The sequence below is a fragment of the Mirounga angustirostris genome, unplaced genomic scaffold, assembly GCF_029215605.1.
Source record: "Mirounga angustirostris isolate CCGP_5_RB_7025 unplaced genomic scaffold, mMirAng1.0.hap1 SCAF_8, whole genome shotgun sequence".
NCBI lineage: Eukaryota > Metazoa > Chordata > Mammalia > Carnivora > Phocidae > Mirounga > Mirounga angustirostris.
In genome coordinates, this window is record NW_026991716.1 from 61,387,142 (window position 1) to 61,409,499 (window position 22,358).

At 36.6% G+C, this 22,358-nt stretch overlaps 1 pseudogene; it reads left to right on the forward strand.

Moving 5' to 3' along the window:
- Positions 1-883: 883 nt before the first annotated feature.
- Positions 884-21,828, forward strand: LOC123836435 (coiled-coil domain-containing protein 112-like; annotated as a pseudogene).
- The last annotated feature ends 530 nt before the right edge of the window (positions 21,829-22,358 follow it).

Genomic DNA, 22,358 nt, shown 5'->3' on the forward strand with positions numbered 1-22,358 from the left:
CTTTAGTCAATCTTTAGGTTTGTTCTTCATTTCAAGGATACTATCAAGTCTATGGAGTATACCCCACTGCACACACTTTTTATTTTTTTACTGCATCCTTCTTTCTGGACCTCACTTCAAGAATGATTTTGCCACACATTAGTCATGTTAGGTCTTCCCATCATTATTGTCCCAGGTTAGATTGTTTCCTACATCCTATGCTTTTCTAGTTCTTAGTTTCTTATTTTTTCTGACCCATCTTAAGGAATCCTGTAAAGAAGGATACATGGGAGAGAAATTTTCTGTGTCCTTAGATATTTTAAAACCTTTTATTCCATCATCATACTTGATTAATATTTTGCCTAGGTCAAGGTTTTTAAGTTTATCAGTTGTCATCAGAATTTTGAAGGCAATGCTGCTTGCATGCTAACACTCAGTACTGTTACCTCTCCTCTCTGAAAATTTCTAGGATCTACTCTCTGACCTTGGTATTCTTAAATCTATCAATATTATGTTTAGGAATGGATGTTTATTGCACTCATGCTAGACATTTCCTGGGTTCTCTCACTTGGACACCTATATCTCTCCTAAGCTGTGGTATGTTCTTGTCTATTATTTCTTTGTTATTTTTCTTCTCCCTAATCTCTTTGTTTTCAATACTAATACTAATTTTCTAAGTGTTCCTTCCTGCTATTTTACTGTTCCTTTTTCATAGATCCTATTCTTGCTGTATGCATGTAACCTCTAACATATCTTTAGTATAATAATTAAGATATTTAAAAGTGCTTTTCCATTCCTTAATTTTATCTTTCTTTCTCTAGGGTATTTTACCATGTTTATCTTGGTCTTTAAATATTTTCCCTGGAATGTCAGATAATTCATAGTTGTTCACTGCTTTAGAATAATGGAAAAGAGAACTGGAAATAACGTGCAAGTGGCTTCCTTAAAGGTGAGTGGGTAGTGATCTGGCCCTTAAGCTGAAGAATCCCTAAAATGAGAACATAGGCTTTATTCTAAGTGTCAACATCTCTACTTTGGGTTTCCCAAACTATTAAATTGACTATACTTACTAATACTGTATTGTATAATTCAAAGTTGCAAAGGGAGAAAATCTTAAAAGTGTTCGCTACAAGACAAATAATAAAAAATTTATAACTATATATGATAAAGGATGTTAATGAGATTTATTGTGATCATCCACAATGTATAAAAATATTGAATCATTATGTTGTACACCTGAAACTAATATGTTATATCCCAAGTATACCTCAAAAGAAAAAGAGTAGAGGAGGGAGCTAAGATGGCAGAATAGTAGGGGGGACCCAATGCTTGCCTCATCCCCCAAACATAGCTAGATAAATATCAAATTATTCTGAACACCCCAGAAATTTATGTAAAGACTGAGAGACCAAACTGCACAACTAGAGGGAAAGAAGAGGCCACATTGTGGAAGGTAGGAGGTGCGGAGATGTGATTTGAGGGGGAAAAGTATTGTGGGTTCTGTGGAGGGGAGGGAGCCCTGATCATAGACAGAGGTGAGAGAGAAAGAGAGAGGGAGTGAATGGGAGCACAGTGTACAGGGAGTTGCACAAGAAAAGCACTTCCTCCAAACCACTGACTGGGAAAATGAGAGGAGCTGATTATAATGAGTTTTTACAACTAGTGAAATTCAAATATTGAAGTTTTAAAAGTCCACACTGTGGCTGGTGTGGAGCCTGGTGGGCACAGCAGTGCTCCTGTGGAGGAGAGCAGAGGCCCAGGAGCAGATGGAGCGATCTGAGGATCTCCTGGGAGGCACTAAGAGAGAACTTTCCCCCTTCTTGGAGCACATCGGGGAGAGGTGGCACTGCCTCTCAGGGGACAAAAGAGCTGGTAGGTGCCATCGCACTGCCCAGTTCCTTAGGATAGGGGCAGAGACACCTGCCGAGGGCAGCTACACTGGATGCCTGCTTTTTGTTGTGCTTTACTCTAAACTCCAACCCACTACACATTGGTGTAACTGCCCTTCTGGGACAAACCAGACCAGCCACAGTGCAGCAAGATCCTCCCCAGAAGACCAACACAAATACCGGGGCACACACCAAGTCTACTGACCATAGAGTGCTGCAAAGCTTCAGCTCTATTGGAAATAACATCAGGCTTCTTTTAACAAGCAGATCAGAGCACACCTACTTAAAACTTGCCACACGCTGGACAAGGTCCAAACACTCCCTACTGCAGGCAAGGAGAAACTACAGAGGACTGACTTGAGGGAAAGAGCAGCCAAAACACAGCAGCAGAGTGACCTAGACAAAATGCCAATACAGAGGAATTTACCCCAAAAGAAAGAACAAGAAAATGTCATGGAAAGGGATCAAATTGAAACAGATGCAGGTAACATGCCTGAACCAGAATTTAAAACAACAATCATAAAAATACTAGCTGGGCTTGAGAAAAGCATAGAAGACACTAGGGAGTCCCTTACAACAGAGATAAAAGACCTAAAAACTAGTCAGGCTGAAATAAAAAATGTTATAATTGACATGCAAAACTGACCAGATATAATGACCACAGGATGGATGAATCAGGAATTAATCAGTGATACAGAAGATAAAATTTTGGAAAATAATGAAATTGAAAAGAAGAGGGAGAGAAAAATATTGGATCACAACTTTGTGGTAGACTTAGGGAACTCAGTGACTCCATAAAGCATAATAATATTTCTATTATAGGAGTCCCAGAAGAAGAAGAGAAGGAAAAGGGGGCAGAAGGTTTATTTGAGCAAATTATAGCTTAAAATTTTCCTAATCTGGGAAAGGAAACAGACATCCAAATCCAAGAAGTACTGAGAATACCCATCAAAATCAACAAAAGCAGGCAAACACCAAGACATATTGTGGTAAATTTTGCAAAATACAGAGATAAGGAAAAAATCCTAAAAGCAGCAAGGGAAAAGAAATCCCTTACTTACTAGGGAAGACAAATAAGGTTAGCAGCATACCTATCCACAGAAACTTCACAGGCCAGAAGAGAGTGGCAGGATATATTCAATGAGCTGAATGGGAAAAATCTGCAGCCAAGAATATCTTATCCAGCAAGGCTGTCATTCAGAATAGGAGAGAGAAACAGTTTCCCAGAAAAACAAAAATGAAAGGAGTTCGTGACTACTGAACCAGTCCCATAAGGAATATAAAAGGCGACTCTTTGAGTAGGAAAAAAAGACCAAAAGCAACAAGACTAGAAAGGAACAGAGAAAATCTCCAGAAAGAACAACTTATAGGTAACAAAATGGCACTAAATTCATATCTATCAATAATCACTCTGAATGGAAATGGACTAAATGCTCCAATCAAAAGCCATAGGATATCAGAATGGATAAAAAATAAGACCCATCAATATGCTGCCTACAAGAGACTCATTTTAGATCTAAAGACACATGCAGATTGAAAGTGAAAGGATGGAGAACCATTTATCATGCTAATGGATGTCAAGAGAAAGTCAGCATAGCCATACTTATATCAGACACACTAGATTTTAAACCAAAGAGATGTAACAAGATGTAACAAGAGATGAAGAAGGGCATTATATCATAATTAAGGGGTCTATCCATCAACAAGATCTAACAATGGTAAATATTTATGCCCCCAACTTGGGAACACCCAAATATATAAATCAATTAATAATAAACATAAAGAAACTCATGGGTAGAATACCATAATAGTAGGAGACTTTAACACCCCACTTACAGCAATGGACAGATCATCAGATCAGAAAATCAACAAGGAAACAATGGCTTTGAACGACACACTGGACCAGATGGACTTAACAGATATATTCAGAACATTTCATCCTAAAGCAGCAGAATACACATTCTTTTCGAGTGCACATGGAACATTCTCCAGAATAGATCATGTACTAGGTCACAAATCAGGCCTCAACAAATACAAAAAGTTGAGATTATACCTTGCCTATTTTCAGACCACAACATTATGAAACTTGAAGTCAACCACAAGAAAAATTTGGAAAAAAATCACAAATACATGGAGGTTCAAGAACATCATACTAAAGAATGAATGGGTTAACTAGGAAATTAAAGAAGAAATTAAAAAGTACATGAAACAAATGAAAATGAAAACATGACAATCCAAAACCTTTGGAATGCAGCAAAGCCTCTCATAGGAGGGAAGTACATAGCAATAAAGGCCTATCTCAAGAAGCAAGAAAAATCTCAAACACACAATCTAACCTAAAGGAGCTAGAAAAAGAACAGCAAATGAAACTAAAGTCACCAGATGAAGAGAAATAATAAAGATTAGAGCAGAAATAAATGATATAGAAATAACAGCAACAACAACAACAAACCTCAGTAGAACAGATCAGTGAAAATAGGAGCCAGTTCTTTGAAAGAATTAATAAAACTGATAAACCCCTAGCCAGATTTATCAAAAAGAAAAGAGAAAGGACCAAAATAAATAAAATCCTGAATGTAGGGCACCTGGGTGGCTCAGTCAGTTAAGTGTCTGACTCTTAATTTTGGCTCAGGTCATGATCTCAGGGTCATGAGATTGAGTCCCATGGTAGGCTCCATGCTGGGTGTGGAACCTGCTTAAGATTTCCTCCCTCTGCCTCTGCCCCTCCCCTCTTGTGCTTTCTCTCTCTCTAAAAAAATTAAAAAATAAATAATAAATAGATAGAATCATGAATGAGAGAGGAGAGATTACAACCAACAGCACAGAAATACAAACAATTATGAGAGAATATTATGAAAATTTATATGCCAACAAATTGGGCAATCTGAAAGAAACAGATAAATTCCTAGAAACACATTAACTACCAAAACTGAAATAGGAAGAAAGAGAAAATTTGAACAGACCCATACCCAGGAAAGAAATTGCATCAGTAATCAAAAACTCCCAACAAACAAAAGTCTCAGGCTAGATGGCTTCCCAGGGGAATCCTACTAGACATTTAAAGAAGAGTTAACACCTATTCTTCTCAAACTGTTCCAAAAAACAGAAATGGAAAGAAAATTCCAAACTCATTCTATAAAACCAGCATTACCTTGATTACAAAACCAGACAAAGACCCCATTAAAAAAGGAGAATTATAGGTCAATATCCCAGATGAACATGGATGCAAAAATTCTCAACAAGATACTAGCAAACTGAATCCAACAGTACATTAAAAGAATTATTCACCACGGGGCGCCTGGGTGGCTCAGTTGGTTAAACAACTGCCTTCGGCTCAGGTCATGATCCTGGAGTCCTGGGATCGAGTCCCACATCGGGCTCCCTGCTCGGCGGGGGGTCTGCTTCTCCCTCTGACCCTCCCCCCTCTCATGTACTTGCTCTCTCTCATATGAATAAATAAAATCTTTAAAAAAAAAAAAGAATTATTCACCACGATCAAGTGGGACTTATTCCTGGGCTGCAAGGATGGTTCAATAATCACAAATCAATCAACATGATACACCGTGTTAATAAAAGAAAGGATAAGAACCATATGATTCTCTCAATGCAGAAAAAGCATTGGACAAAATACAGCATTCATCTTGATAAAAACCCTCAACAAAGTAGGGATAGAGGGAACATACCTCAACATCATAAAGGCCATATATGAAAGATCCACAGGTAACATAATCTTCAATGGGAAACTGAGAGTTTTTCCTCTATGGTCAGAAACAAGACAGGGATGTCCACTCTCACCATTACTATTTAACATAGCACTGGTAGTACTAGCCTTAGCAATCAGACAACAAAGGAAATAAAAGGCATCCAAATTGGCAAAGAAGAAGTCAAACTTTCACTATTTGCAGATGACATAATACTCTACCAAAAATTGCTAGAACTGATACATGAATTCAGTAGAGTTGCAGGATATAGAATCAACATACAGAAATCTGTTGCATGTCTATACACCAATAATGACACAGCAGAGAGAGAAATCAAGGAATCAATCCCGTTTGTACTTGCACCAAAAACAACAAATACCTAGGAATAAACCTAACTAAAGAGATAAAAGATCTATAGTCTAAAAACTCTAAAATGCTGATGAAAGAAATTGAAGATGACATAAAGAAATGGAAAGACATTCCATGCTCGATTGAAAGAACCAATATTGTTAAAATGTATATACTACCCAAAGCAATCTAGACATTTAACGCAATACCTATCAAAATGCCACCAGCATTTTTGCACAGAGCTAGAGTAAACAATCCTAAATGTGTATGAAACCACAAATGACTGTGAATAGCCAAAGCAATCTTGAAAAAGAAAAGCAAAGCTGGAGGCATCACAATTCTGGATTTCAAGCTGAATTAAAAAGCTGTAGCCATCAAGACAGTATGGTACTGACAAAAAAACAGACATAGATCAATGCAACAGAATAGAAAATCCATAAATGGACCCATAATTATATGATCAACTAATCTTTGACAAAGTAGGAAGGAATATCCAATAGAAAAATCCAATTTGTCTTTTCAACAAATGGTGTTGGGAAAACTGGACAGCAACACGCAAAAGAATGAAACTGGACCACTTTCTTACACTATACACAAAAATAAATTCAAAATGGATGAAAGACCTAAATGTGAGACAGGAAACCATCAAAAATCCTAGAGGAGAATGTAGGCAGCAACCTCTTTGGTGTCGACCATAGCAACTTTTTTCTAGGCATGTCTCCTGAGGCAAGGGGAAAAAAAGCAAAAATGAACTATTGGACTTCATCAAGATAAAAAGCTCCTACACAGCAAAGGAAACAATCAACAAAACTAAAAGGCAACTTTGGAATGAGAGAAGATATTTGCAAATGACGTATCAGGTGAAGTGTTAGTATCCAAAATATATAAAGTACTTGAAAACTCAACACCCAAAAAACAAATAATCCAATTAAAAATGGGCAGAAGATGTGAACAGACATTTCTGCAAAGAAGACATTGCAGATGGCTAACAGACACATGAAAATATGTTTATCATCACTTATTATCAGGGATATACAAATCAAAACTACCATGAAATATCACCTCACACCTGTCATAATGGCTAAAATTAACAACACAGGAAACAACAGATATTGGCAAGGATGTGGAGAAAGGGGAACACTCTTACACTATTGGTGGGAATGCAAACTGGTGCAGCCACTCTGGAGAAGGCTATGGAAGTTCCTCAAAAAGTTAAAAATAGACCTACCCTAGGACCTCGCAATTGTACTACTAGGTATTTACACAAAGGATAGATACAAAATGCTGATTTCAAGGGACACATTCGCCCTGATGTTCATAGCAGCATTATCAATAATAGCCAAATTATGGAAGAGCCCAAATGTCCATTGACTGATGAATGGATAAAGAAGATGTGGTAAATATACATACAATGGAATATTATTCAGCCATCAAAAAGAATGAAATCTTGCCATTTGCAACAACATGGATGGAGCTAGAGTGTATTTTGCTAAGTGAAATGAGTCAGTCAGAGAAAGGCAAATACTGTATGATTTCATTCATATGTGGAATTTAAGAAACAAAACAGATGAACATAGGGAGGAGGAAAGAGAGATGAAGGCAAGCCATAAGAGACTCTTAACTATAGAGAATAAACTGAGGGTTGCTGGAGGGGAGGTGGGTGCCGGGATGGTTTAAATGGATGATGGGTATTAAGGAGGGCACTTGTGATGATCACTGGGTATTATATGTAAGTGAAGAATCACTATATTCTACTCCTGAAACTATTACACTCTGTTAACTAATTAGAATTTAAATAAAAACTTGAAACATTAAAAAGAAATGGAATATCTGACTCATGAATAAAACTGCTAAAAATTAAGAAAAAATAAAAAGAGATACAGTATAGACCCTGAAACCATATCAATAAACTTTTTGCACTCTTAAAAATAAAGTATAATTTATTTCTAAAAATATCTGAAGTTATCTAGTACTTTTATACTCTCAAACCAAGAATCTAAATATACATCAATTATAAGTTGAATATCCATTTCCCTGCACTTGTTTTTTGTTGCCAAGTTATCAGTGTATAATATTCTAAACTTAAAGTCCCCCTTGTTACGCTGAATATATTTCTCTATTGTTTAATGGCATCTATTGTTGCTGTGAGAAATCTGCTTGGTCTAACGTTTAATTACTATGTCTATTGGTAATCTGTCTTCTCTCCTGATAGCTGGTATGAGTGTCTCTTAATTCTTGATTTTTTTCTAGTTTAACTATGATGGGTCTAGGTGTGAATATGTTTTCATAGATCCTGCTTGGTTCTTATAGTTCACTTTCTATTTGAGCATGCATGTCTCTATTCAATTTTCAAAAGTTCACAATACTTTTCAAATATTACTTTTTTGTGATTCCATTGTTTCCTTTTGGAAGTCTTATTTGTCTTTTAGTCTATCCTATAGATTTCTTAACACTTGGGTGACCATATAATTTATTGTCTAAATTAGGACATATTTGAGAGTTTAAAGGATTGTCACTAACAATTACATCAGGACAATGGATATAAATTGGAACTCTACCAAGCATACTGCGGTATATGATCTATTTACCATTTTTACAGATTTCATTCCCTATGTTGTGATCTGGGTGAATCCTCAGTAATATTTTCTAATTGATTATTTTCTCTTTTATTGTCTCTGTTCCAAAGTTTACCAAGTCTTTTGAATTTTTATTTCAGTCCATAGATTTTTCATTTCCAATATGTCTAGTCTTTCTGCTTTTAATTTGACTTCTTTCATTTCTGTTTCTCATTGTTTTTATATAAATTTTTAATATAATTTGTATAATTTTCATTTTAATCCTTAGGCATTCAAAGCATATTTATACTAAAGTTTTGGCTAGATAGTTTCATAAATTTTTACCTGGAATGAAATTTTATTGCAGTTGTTGATTTTTGTCTGGGTCACATTCACAGCATTAGAATTCTCCATGTGTTTTGAAATTTTGTTTTGCAGCCTCATTTTGAATGAGGCTTCTTCTTCTTTCTCTTCACACTTCTCTGTCTAGTGGTTTTGCAGCTTTATTTTCTCAACTTCCTGAACCCCAGCTCTAAGCCAGGTACTGTACAGAATCGCAGAACACCTGGCCATGGTCTTGGTAGGGTTAGGACATCAGGTTCTAGGCTAGGGGCAGTTGGCACAGTTCCTCAGGTGCATTGAGTGTTGGGTCCTCTTGCTTCTGAAGCAGTCGACCAAGTCATTACTGCAGGTAGTGTGTGGCTGCACATTTCCAACCTCCTTTTCCCAGAAGGAGCCTCACCTTGCACCTGTTTTCAAACCTGGCTCCAGTCTTCTCATTTCTATAGAACACCTTCAGTGTTCCTTCCCCGAATTGCCAGCTGCCACTGCCTGTTCCAGGACTAGAGCCCAGCATGCCTGTGACCTCGGTTCTACCCAACTTTGGGTTTCTCTTCTATTTTGGGTACACAGCAATGCTTAACAGGTTTTGAACCCAGACATGGGTTTTAAGGTTTTTGCTTTTATATCTTTATATACTTTTGCTATGTGTTAGATCGAGAAGGTACATTAAAGCAGGAACTAACTGTTCTATTTTGACCAGAATACATACAATTTTAAAATAAAGAAGTACACTGTATTTTTTTTAAACTAAAATGGGTGATTATGAAGTATCCAGATTTACCAAGTTTGGAGGACATTTAGAGGTATATATTTTTTGTACAAGTCTCTGAAACATTTTTGTAAATATGCAATAGTGGTCATACTAATGGAATGAACAGAACCCTTTGTCTACAGGATGGTTTAAAATAACTTTTGCCAAACTGCAGTTATTTATTTCCTAAATTACATCATATGGAAATCTTTTCTATTAGCTGAAACATTTTCTGGTGCTATATGACATTGTAACTTGGCTATTTTGAAATGAGACATATTTTACTCAGTTAAAAAAGACAAATATTAAATTTTCCATGTAAAACAGTTATGAAATCTGCAGAAAAAAGAAGAAAAGGAAGAAGGAAGAAAAAGCACATTCCCTCCAGTATTTTGAATAGTACCTGGCCCTTAGTAAATATTTGTGGAAAAAATGAAAGGATAAGTATCTGAGTCTCACGCCATTGCTGGTTAGCACTGCAGAGTCAAGGGAGTAGGGTAGGGAATATGTTGTGGATAGGACAGGGATAAGGGCAGCATGAGGGCTCACAGATATAAGGTAATGGATCAGGTGAGAGTGAGAGGCAAAGCGAAGCACAGAGTTAGAGTAATTGTCAGAGTGTTTGTTGTTCTATACCTGGTTGTAAAAAAACAGTGATTTTTTTTTTATTTTGACATTTTTATGTGGTTGTGAGTTCTCTGAGTCACATCAAAACCATTATGCCAACTCAGCCATGTCTAAATGTCCTGCTTCCCATTTTGAGCCTATTTTACTGAGCTCTACTCGTCACTCAGAGGTGAGGAGACAGGCCACAGGGTGAGGTTATATATAGATATCCTCCAGACTGTGGAGGGAACACATTTGGAGAAGAGAAGTACATGAGTCATCCCCCTGCTGCAGTCCCTGCATCGTGGAACCTAAAGAGAAGGTCCATTCAAGGCTATATTGGAATGAACAGCAGTTTCCAGCAACATGACTTTACCAATCTTTATGTCACCCAAGCCCCTAGAGGAGAAACAAGAGAATAGGTTGGATCTTAAGGAATCAGCCAGACAGAATGACTCTGGTTGAGTCACTGTGGCCTCCGCCTCAACTCTGTGAATATCCTAGCCCCTGTGTGTAACAGCAGTGGGCCTTCAGTTTCTAAATTGCTATGTGGGAAGCAAGTAAGGACCTCTCTTTGGGTCATTTATTCCCAAGACCCACTCCCAAGAGCAGAACTCTTCAATAACTACTGACTCAACCATTTTATCATATTAAAGGAAACAAAATAGGGTGTATGAAAATATTTTAATGCGCAGGTCTCACTCAACAAAGTTTTCTCTGAGTCATTGTATACTCTAAGTTATAACATACTCTATAGCTCAACATAAATACATTCCTTTTAATTCTTCATAGGTTGACACTTGCTCTTTATTTATTAGCCAAAGACTAAATAGAACTTTGAGCAATCTCCTGAATAGGTGGGGAAACCAGTTCCAGTATGTTCAAATGACTCCTACTTAGACTAGGAACTGGAAATCTGTATAAACACTGTGAGGAAGCCGGGCCAAGACTAAACCAAATCAGAATTAAAGAAAGACAGGGAGGGGAGTTACACCACAAATTCTCATGTCTGTTGGCTTTATTGCTGTAGCATTAGCATTAAAAAGGGTCGTAGTTGCTTCTTTAATTTCTGTGTCATTGAAAAGAATTAGCCAGGGCAATGGTTTATTCATCCTTGTGATTCATAGATTATTTTAACTGGGAAGAAGAGCATTTACGTTTGTTTAGTGCCTCGTGCATGGGATTTTCCTTACATTAGCTCATTTTATCCCCATATTAATGGTTTGAGATACATTTTATCTTTTTACACATAAGGAAATAATAGATGGGAGGTAAATAACTTGGCCGAGGTCATCAGCTTTAAGTTGGAGAGCTATTACTGAAACTCAGAAAGGCTGTATAGGATCATGAATAAGACGTGTAAGTCACTTAAGTCTGTGGAGTTTGTTAAGCTGCTTAACCTTCCTGTGCCTCAGTTAACTCAGTTTTAAATCAGGAATAATATTCATACCTCCTCTTATGGTTGTTATAAGTTAAGATTTTACAGCGTAGTTTGACACATAGGCATTTTCGTTTATTATTGGTGGGAGTATGAATTGGTATTTCCTCTTTGGGAGGCAACTTGGTAATTGCTTAAATGGGAAGCCTAATATATCACCATTATTACTGTTGTTAAAAATTTGTAATGTAATTGAGAAACACATGGACAAATTAAAAAATTTAAATTAAAAAATTTAAAATGTGCATTTTCTCTCTCCCAGCAATTCTAATCTAGGAATTTATCCTTCAGATATGTTCACACATATGCATGAAACTATTTATACATGATGTTCATTTTGGCACCAGTAGTAATAGCAAAGACTAAGAAAACAGAAAAATCAATTAGGAACAGATTAAATTAAGATATGTAAAATGTACTGTATGAAAGAAAAGGTGGCATATTATTTGTACAATTCTGCCATTTGGATAGAAGAGTGTGTGTGTAATACAAATACCAATACTTTTTATGTACCTTAAGTATTTTTTCAATTATATACAAGGAACTGTTTACCACTGTTAGCATTTGGAGAAGGAGGTTGAAGAGATAATTTCTTATGCAAATATTTTTTTTTAAACACAAAAGAATCAATTTTTAAAAATACTACAATATTGCATTATTGAACTAAGGAGAACTGTTAGCTACTCATATGCAGTTGGATTGAGATAATCCCCCAATCCTGGTAGGCAGGACCCTTTTAGTGAAACGTAGGGGCTGTAAGAACCTTGCTGCCCATGTGGAGATCCAGAAGATGCCCCTGAGTGTCAAAGAAAGATTGAGATTCACTACAATTTTATCAGCACAATTAGGATTTAAAAGAAGCATCTAAAACACATTTCTGTATTTCTTTCATATTTTATGACTCTTCTTTCTAAATCCTACTATTTCTTCAGCCTCATCTCTGTATTAGTCAGCTCAGACTGTTGTAACAAAATACCATGACTGGATAGCTTAAACAAAAGGAATTTATATCTCACAGCTCTGGAGGCTAGCAAGCCCCAGATTAAGGTGCTGGCTGACAGTTTCCTGAATTCCCTGGTGAGGGCCCTTTTTTTTTCCTTGTAGATGGCTGCCTTCTCACTGTGTTCACAAAGGGTGGAATTGGAGGAAGCAAGTTCTCTTAGGTCTCTTCTTTTATAACGGGCACTAATCCCACAAGGGGCCACACCCTCATGACCTCATCTAAACCTGATTACCTACCAAGAGCCACATCTCCAAATACCATCACATTGGGAGTTAGGGCTTTAAGATATGAATTTTGGGGGGACACAGTTCAGTCTATAGCACTTTCATTTGCACTAAAATATTAAGCTTAAGTTTTATAATAGGATATTAACTGTATTAGCAGCTTGTTGTTTTCTAAAATTCATGAAATTTCCTTAATTAGCTATATAGAATGTCTATAATCCAGGTCAACTGCCTATAGTATCAGAATCTTAAACACCTTGTTTAAATGGTACATACTGAAAATCTGGCAGAGAGGTAGTTAAGAAAGATTGTCTTGGGTTATGCATGTATTCATTGCTGTATATACTCCAAATTCTCTTAATGTTTTTTCCTTAAAAAGGCCTTCCCTAAATGCAAGCTGGTGCAGCCACTCTGGAAAACAGTATGGAGGCTCCTCAAAAAGTTGAAAATAGAGCTACCCTATGACCCAGCAATTGCACTACTGGGTATTTACCCCAAAGATACAAATATAGTGATCCAAAGGGGCATGTGCACCCCAATGTTTATAGCAGCAATGTCCACAATAGCCAAACTATGGAAAGAGCCAAGATGTCCATCAACAGATGAATGGATAAAGAAGATGTGATACACACACACACACACACACACACACACACACACTGGAATATTATGCAGCCATCAAAAAACCCCAAAATCTTGCCATTTGCAACGACGTGGATGGAGCCAGAGGGTATAATGCTAAGCGAAATAAGTCAATCAGAGAAAGACAAGTATCATGATCTCACTGATACGAGGAATTTGAGAAACAAGACAGAGGATCATAGGGGAAGGGAGGAAAAAATTAAACAAGATGAAACCAGAGAGGGAGACAAACCATAAGAGACTCTTAATCTCAGGAAACAAACTGAGGGTTGCTGGAGTGGTGGGGGGTGGGAAGGATGGGGTGGCTGGGTGATGGACATTGGGGAGGGTAATGTGCTATGGTGAGAGCTGTGAATTGTGTAAGACTGATGAATTACAGACCTGTACCTCTGAAACAACACATTATATGTTAAAAAAACAAAACAAAACAAAACAGGGGCGCCTGGGTGGCTCATTTGTTAAGCGTCTGCCCTCAGCTCAGGTCATGATCCCAGGGTCCCGGGACTGAGCCCCGCATTGGGCTCCCTGCTCCGCGGGAAGCCTGCTTCTCCCTCTCACACTCCCCTTGCTTCTGTTCCCTCTCTCGCTGTCTCTCTCCCTGTCAAATAAATAAATAAATAAATAAAATCTTAAAAAAAAAAAAAGAAGATAGTAGGAAGGGAAAAATGAAGGGGGGGAAATCGGAGGGGGAGACGAACCATGAGAGACTATGGACTCTGAGAAACAAACTGAGGGTTTTAGAGGGGAGGGGGTGGGAGGATGGGTTAGCCCGGTGATGGGTATTAAGGAGGGCACATATTGCATGGAACACTGGGTGTTATACGCAAACAATGAATCATGGAACACTACATCAAAAACTAATGATGTAATGTATGGTGACTGACATAATAAAATAAAATTAAAAAAAAAAAAGGCTTTCCCTAATACTAGATGGAAACAAGAGGATATCCTCCCCCGCTTTAACTCTTGATGGATGCTAAGAAGAAAATTAACACTGCTATCACAATTTGTAACTATTTTATTTTTATATCTTTTTTACTTTATTTTCTGACTCCTCTACAAAAATGTAAGCTCCATAAAGGCAGGGACTATGGCTATTTTGTTCACAAATGTGTCCCTAAACCCAGTACAAACACTTGCTAAATATGAACCAATGTTCTTGGATCAAGTTAGATCATAAGAAGGCTACATATCTGGACAATGACATCTTTGTATTGCTTTTATAGAACTGTCTCTCAATTGTTGGTCATGGATTTTTATCTTAGCTTGCTCTCAAAACTAACCATGCAGATTTATCTATTCATTGCAAAACCAATATTGATATTATTGATATCTTATTCCCTCTATTGTCACATAGGAGCTAGGTCTCTCCCAGGAAAATCTTATCCCTCAAATATTTGTAGGTAATTATTTTAAATTATAAAACATTCATTAAGTATAATTAAGTTTTTATCTTAATTGCAGCTAAAAGAAAACTCCAGGTTTGATGCTCAAACATAGCCACTCTGTTGACTCTTATTATTGGCATAGGCTTCCCCCTCCCAATTTTGGTTCTATTTAAGGAGTCTTATTGTAAATATCTCCTCCTTCTGTCTCTCTCTTTTTTTAAAGATTTTATTTATTTATTTGAGAGAGTGAGTGAGTGAGAGAGAGCAGGAGCCAGGGGAGGAGCAGAGGGAGAGGGAGAAGCAGACTCCCTGCAGAGCAGGGACTCAATTCTAGGACCCTGGGATCATGGGCCCAGCTGAAGGCAGACACTCAACCAACTGAGCCATCCAGGCGCCCCTCCTCCTTCTCTTTTTGAATAATTCATCTCAAATGAATTATTCAAATGTGAGTACGTTAAATTGATGAAAATAAATTGTGTTGCTTTTGTGTTATTTTCCCATTTCTTTACTGCTAAGATTTGAGTCCATGACATATTTTGGTTTTTGGCTTAATATTATCAGCATCTGGTCTCTGTCTGTCCTTTCTCTTTTCTGTTTTCTCCTGTTCCCTCCCACCAAAGACATCTTTCTCTCCCATAATATCACTGTTGGCTGCCATCTCTTGTATCATGAGCTGTCCCATAACATCTGACAGTATACCATACACACTTGCTTCCTCAGGATGTGCCTAGCTTTGCTTCCTCTTCTTTGTCCTGTGTATAGCTTGGCTATAAATATATTCTTGGCTTCATCTTCTCTACTTTACAATACCTCTAATGCTCCTGTAACACAAACTATTACCAATATAAAATCCGTGTCATTTGTTTCTTCTTTAATAATCCTTGAAGTCCATTTACTGGTAAAAATCCTTTTAAACCTTAGGAATAATACTCATCTATCACTAAACAGATTTTCTATATTTATAGATTAGATAATTATAGTGCCTTATTTTATTAGCTGTATTGATAAATAGCCCTACATAATTGTAAATTAAGCATTAGAAGTAGTCCCTTAGCCCTCTCTTGTCCAAACCAAAAATATAATTGTATATTATATAGTATATATAAAACATATAGCACACATACATATACACATGTACATTTTCCCCAAAGTCCTTTCAGAATGATATAACATAATAAATTTACCAAAAGACAAAATTAGGATGATGAGAGGCAATTAGAAACTGGAAAAACATAGCATTAATTTGGCAACTGATTAACTACTTTTCTGTTGAGAAGATAAGAATCCAACCCTGAGAAGAACTAAGTCTCAATCTTTGATATTGTTTCCTCAAATGTGCAGGTATTAAAAAGAATTAAAATTGAGCACAGCGTTTCAAATTTATTACTCAGTATATAACATAGCAGGTACTAAATTGAATTGAAGAATGAAACTAAAGAAGATATCATAGGAAAATAAAGTGGAATCTTGTAAAATTAAAGACCTCATTTTTCATATAAATTGTTTAGTAGAAGTTGCTTAACTAGGAGTGTGGAAGAAAATTGCAAAGTCTCTTTATTTTAGACATGGTTGTATTCACACATGCTTCAACCTGGTAATAAATCAGCCTGGGAACCATTTACATAAAGGGATGTCACTATAAATTAGCTTTTACATTTTATCTTAAGTAGTATCATCATAAAATATTTAATCAAGACACTAAAGCTGTCAAAGTAGGTGGATAATTTGAGACCTGGTGTGTAAAAAAGACCTGATTCTTTCATTCTTTCTTGTTATATAAATTTTGATCTGTGAATTTACCAGAAATTGCCACAGTAACAACAATAGATAACTTATTTACAAATTATAACTATAACAAATGTTTGGCAATCAGAGATACTATTTAAATACTTTGGTTAGAAACTAACCAGAACAGACTAAATTTAAAGAAAATAACACACCAAAATGCTTTGTCTTATTTTGTTCTGAAACAAAGAAGAAGATATTCTTACCATGCAGATGTTTTCCTATTCTTTCTTTTTTATTTAGGTTATCTTTCCATATATTTCTCAGTTTTTTTTTACAGATTTTAATAATAATAATAATAATAATAATAATTTGACTTTACATACAAGATAAAAATTGATCTTTTCCACATTCTTTCTTTTTTTTTTAAGATTTTTTATTTATTTATCTGAGAGAGAGAATGGGAGACAGAGAGCATGAGAGGGGGAGGATCAGAGGGAGAAGCAGACTCCCCACTGAGCAGGGAGTCCGATGTGGGACTCGATCCCGGGACTCCAGGATCATGACCTGAGCCAAAGGCAGTTGCTTAACCAACTGAGCCACCCAGGCGCCCATCTTTTCCACATTCTTATTAGGCAGGGAGAGTAGGAAACAGATAAAGAAACTGAAGCCTAGAAGGGTCACTGGGTGTCCCTTCTGTCCTGGCTTCTTATACTTCAGAAGGCTGCATGAGCCCATCTTATGGCTACTTGTGAGGATTACCATTTTGTTTGCTTCTTCCTAGTGGAGGATCCTTGCTTTTCTTTTCATTGGCTCTTTGACCCACAGGCTGCACCAGTTAACTATTGCCTGCCTTGGGCTCTTCTTGACTTCTTCTATGACTGGTTTAGCTCTGCATTTCTGACTTTGATCTTTGACTTTACTGTTTGTTCTCTGCCTCCCTGCAACCACAGAGGCTATGAAAATCACTTCCTGCCATCTGCCCCAGTTCCTTGAGCCTATTTCAGCCAGGCCAGCTCTGTCCAGCCTCCTACCATGGGAGGAGGATTAGATAGCCTGCCTGGAGCAACGAAGTCCGGATGATAACACAAATAAAAGCACTTTTAGAATATGCCATTCAAATTGTTGAAAATGACAACCGTCACAAATTCTTAACTATTTTCAGTCATTACCAGCCTGGCTACATTGATCAAACAAATATTGTGACGGTAGATCTGAGAATTCCTCTTACTTTTTAAAGCTGAAGTAATAAATTCCCCAGGTAAAGACTTCAAACATCTGTTACTTAATTAGAGAAGAAATGCTTCAAGGATGAATTCTTTTCCTAAACTTGGTTGTCTTTTCAACAGATGATACATCTGAAACAATAGGTAGGGAGCAGATGTGGGATAGTCTGAGTCCTAGCTTGCATTTGGCAAAACTCTGACTACAGAGTGAAACCATTAAAGATGTTGTCAGTGAGATTGATGATGTTACGCATTTTGAATTGTCCTTGACAAATTATATAAAATGCACAATTCTTCTCCAAAGACACATCATGAATTGTAGCAAAATGTAACATACACTTTCTCAGGGGCAAGAATTTTATTAGTTCACTGAGGCGCATTCAGATTGAGTTAAGACAGATTCTGAAATAATTCTACTAAAATATGTCATTGTAAATAGGTTCAGAATCAAATGGAAAAAGAAGCATGAATGAACTGAGAAGGGGCTGTTTAAATAACACATGACCCTCTCCCAGTGTTTGATTCCCCCTTCCATATTGGAGTGAGGAAGGTGGGCCTTGCAGAAGCAGGTCCCAAGGGTTGTGAGATCATGGATGATAAACCTGAATCCAGAGAACCAGTCCAATGTTTTGGTCTGAGTTTCTTAAGCAGGAGTGACTTGCTTTGTCCTATGAAGGAACCAGAGGCATATCTTCCTAGATGGATTGGGTCAAATTTCACCTCCCCTGCCCCCAGTTATTGATAACTTAAAATATTATTTTGTATTAAAATAGAAATAGATATGATAATATAATTTTAAATCCCCATCAACTTTTAAAATGAAGAATAAGAATTCAAAGAAATCTTGAGCTTGCATTGATTGACCACCCCTCCAACTAATGGCATGCCTTTACCTGCCTTTAACTTAAGGATACTTATATGGATATGCTGAAAAAGAACAGAAAGATAGCAAAAAAGCTGTGTATCTAAGCATGGAGTCAGAATGGACAGGCAAGGTACAACCTTAGGAAGCTTGGAGCAACTCCAGAGACCAAAGCTGAAATCCATGCAAGATGAATAAATAAGCTAGTTCTCTTCCTTATTTCCTACCTGCCTCCTTTCCATAGAATTAAAGCAGAAAGTCATTGAGTCTCAGGGTTCAGAGAGACATTTTAGGGCCATTAAATCCGATCTTCTTATTACATAAAAATTCCACAAGAGTCTTAAGAAGTAATTTTCAAGTGTCTTCTGGAATACTTTCAAAGACAAAGAACTCTTTACTATGTAAGGAAGCTCTTTCTACCTTCCAAGGATGTGAATTGTTTAGGAGGTACAGGGTTGTTATGAACACTAGTTTCTAAAGTCAGATAGTAAGAAGAAAAATTGGCCTTAGGAAGCTATTTATCCTGACTTCTCATTCAGTGCTTTTTTCCCACAAAACTTCAGTGGAAATACTTGATTATAAATTGGTCTAAAGGAAACTGACTTGGCAGCTGTAAGGGAAGTCCTAATTTAAGCCAGAGGGAAAAGAACAAATGACATCATAGGAAGTTATGAAACCGAATTCAGTAGAGAGACAGGCAGAGTTATTGACCACAACCTAAGACAACTTATTCTTCAGTAAAAATGTCCTAAGACCCACTAGTGGAATATTTCCTCCTTTTTTCCTCATTTTCCCCTCCTAAATTCAAGAGTTTGCAGGTGGCCCAGATACACACCATTACCTCAGAGGGGAAATATTTTAAAGCTATTGTCCTATTTTTAAATCAACAAAATTAAAGAATCTACAATAAATCACAGGTGATTCTAGCATTCTACAAAAAATTCTATAAAAAATCCATAAAAATTCCTACAAAAACAAAAATCACAGTCATTCTATAATTACCTCCAATTCTAGAGCATCAACTGCATATCACTTTCCAAAAAAAATATATAGGACATTATTTTGAAGTGACAAAAATGTTTCACTTGTAATTAAGCAATGGATTCTTCTCTCTTATCAAGTGCAAAATTTCTGTAAAGATTTTATTTGCATTTTATACATAATATCCACCACTCTAGGATATCATCATCATTCCCCTTTAATGCCATATTAATTGAAAATCTATCCAAAGATAGGATATATATGAAAGCCAACCAAATTTGGGGATTCCCAGACTGACATTTAGCTCCTGCTCACCAGCCACTAAAAGCCTTATAGTGGAATGTGTCTGGTCTACTAATGTACATAGAGTTCTCAAACTCTTAGAGAGACCAGTGAGGAAAATCATCCTATTCATACAATAGCAGAAGAGACTCTAGTGATTCAAACCTCCTTAAAGCATGACTGGACATCCTAGGATAAGGAGACATGTGAGAAATATCATCAGCATTAAAGAGAACAAGCAAGGCCAACATACAGAAAACTGACTTGAGGAACTAATAATAATCTGAGCTATAAACTATTTTGTATTTACTTGTAAGTTCAACCACTATAATAGTCTTATGGGGTAGATACTGTATTATCCCATTTTATGGATGAATAAATTAAGACACAGTGCATCCACGGGCCTGGCCTCACATGCAGGGAACAATCTGTTCATTCTATAGTGCCCCCTGCGTGAACCCCTAGGGTCACTTGGCTAGAATGGCTCCAGCAATTCTAAGAGAAACGAACTCAGAATGGAATTCAACCTTCTCCGCTTCAAAACAAAAAGCAGAAAGAAGCTACTTGGACTGAGAAGGCAAAGATCATGCTTAAAGCAGAAAAATTTTAAGATCAAATTATTAGCAGAAAAAGATAAATACAGTCTTTTCCACCCCCCCCCCCCCGGCCAAAAGACTTCATTACTGAACATAGTGTGGTGGAAGAACTGGAAAATAAATTATTCGTAGAAATGAGGAAGAGCAAAAATCCAGCAACAATTGGCCAAAACACATAATGATGTAGAGACTCCAACGTTAGTTAAAGGAAGAGACACTCACACCTAATTTTATTGAAAAGCTCAGAGAAATAATGGAACTAGTTGAAAATGCAATGAACACTTTTAAATAAGAGAAGCTGATAAATGAAGAGCTTATTAAAGAAGAGAAAATAACTAATGAGTGTCATATCCAGAAAAACTGACACAGGGGCTTTGGGTCACTCAGAAACACAGAGAGATTTCATAGAAATGTCAAGCAAAGTTCCTATAAACAAAGTACCATCACATGTTCTTCCAAGAGAAATACAGATTCTAAAAAACTCTTTCAACAAACAGGAAGATGACAAGGGCACTGGACTATGATGATTACTAGAACTTTGTAACAGTGAGGAACAAACATAAAGAGAAGCCTACATTTATGGGAGAAATTCTAGAACACTACCCTGGAAGAACACAGGATGAAGTGCAACATCATGAAAAATGCTAGACAAATTTCTGACTCTAGGAGAAAGGAAAAAAAAAAGTCTATTAAGAATTGGAAAACTAAAAACAGCAAAAATTGGGGGATTTTCAAGTTAAAGACAGGATATACTTATGCGTCTTCATAATAAACAAGAAGACAATGAAAGTAAAAAGAGGAACAAAGAAGAAAATTGCCAGTTGAAGCTTGCGAAAAACCAGAAAAGTATATAAATATCAATGAAATATGTTTCTTATATTTAAAAGCAGTTAAGAGAAAGAGAAAAATGTAGCAGAAGGAGCACCGGTGCTAGTTCAAACTAAAGTTACTATGAGAAAGTTACGCCCAGGAGAAATAAAAATAGGAAGGACTTCTGAGGCTTGAAAAGGAGACATGGGCAAAGGCAGAAACCAGGACAAACACCGGTGATGAAATTTCCAGGTTTCAAGAAAGAGATTTACATAACCTTGTATCAAAAATTCTAGATAGGCAAAGGAAGAGGAGAGGGCAGAAAACCAAGAAAACCAGACAAATTAAGAGTGAAAACATGCTAGTAGAGATCCCTCCAGGCTTTACAAACTTATCAAAATTTGGAAAGAATGAACCAAAGATATAGGACCAACTTCTGGGCCACTTCTGCATATTCCCCACTGGGATCTTTCGACTTAGAGACAGGGACAACAGAGAACATGAGATAATGAACGTGGTATACAGTTGGTGAGAATGTTAGCAAATTCAATTATTCTGGGAAATATAGTGACAAAACATCTTTAAATAATACTAACCTCATCAGTTAATTATTAATTGCATTATATGTGAATTGGCAGGTATGAGGTTCCATACTGACATTGCCGTGAATATTTTCTATTTATATTAAGAAAATATTTAGTTTATAAGTTGGCCTGTGACTGATGTAAAAGCTATTGAAGTGAGTTTACATTACAAACATTACTTCATTTAATGCGCAGCAAATTGAGAAGATTTTTGTTTCCTTATGGAATAACAAAATTAATTGGAACAAGTTCAGAGTGGTACTTTTTTAAACCAAAAATCTGTAACTTTTAGAACTTGGAGGTAAGTTGGCTTGAGTAAAAAAAAAAAATGCAAAGCTTTCTTTTTAGAGTTATAAGTTCATACTTCTAATAACAAATTGATAGTTTGACAATTACTGCATTTTTGTATGATAAGCATTTTGCATT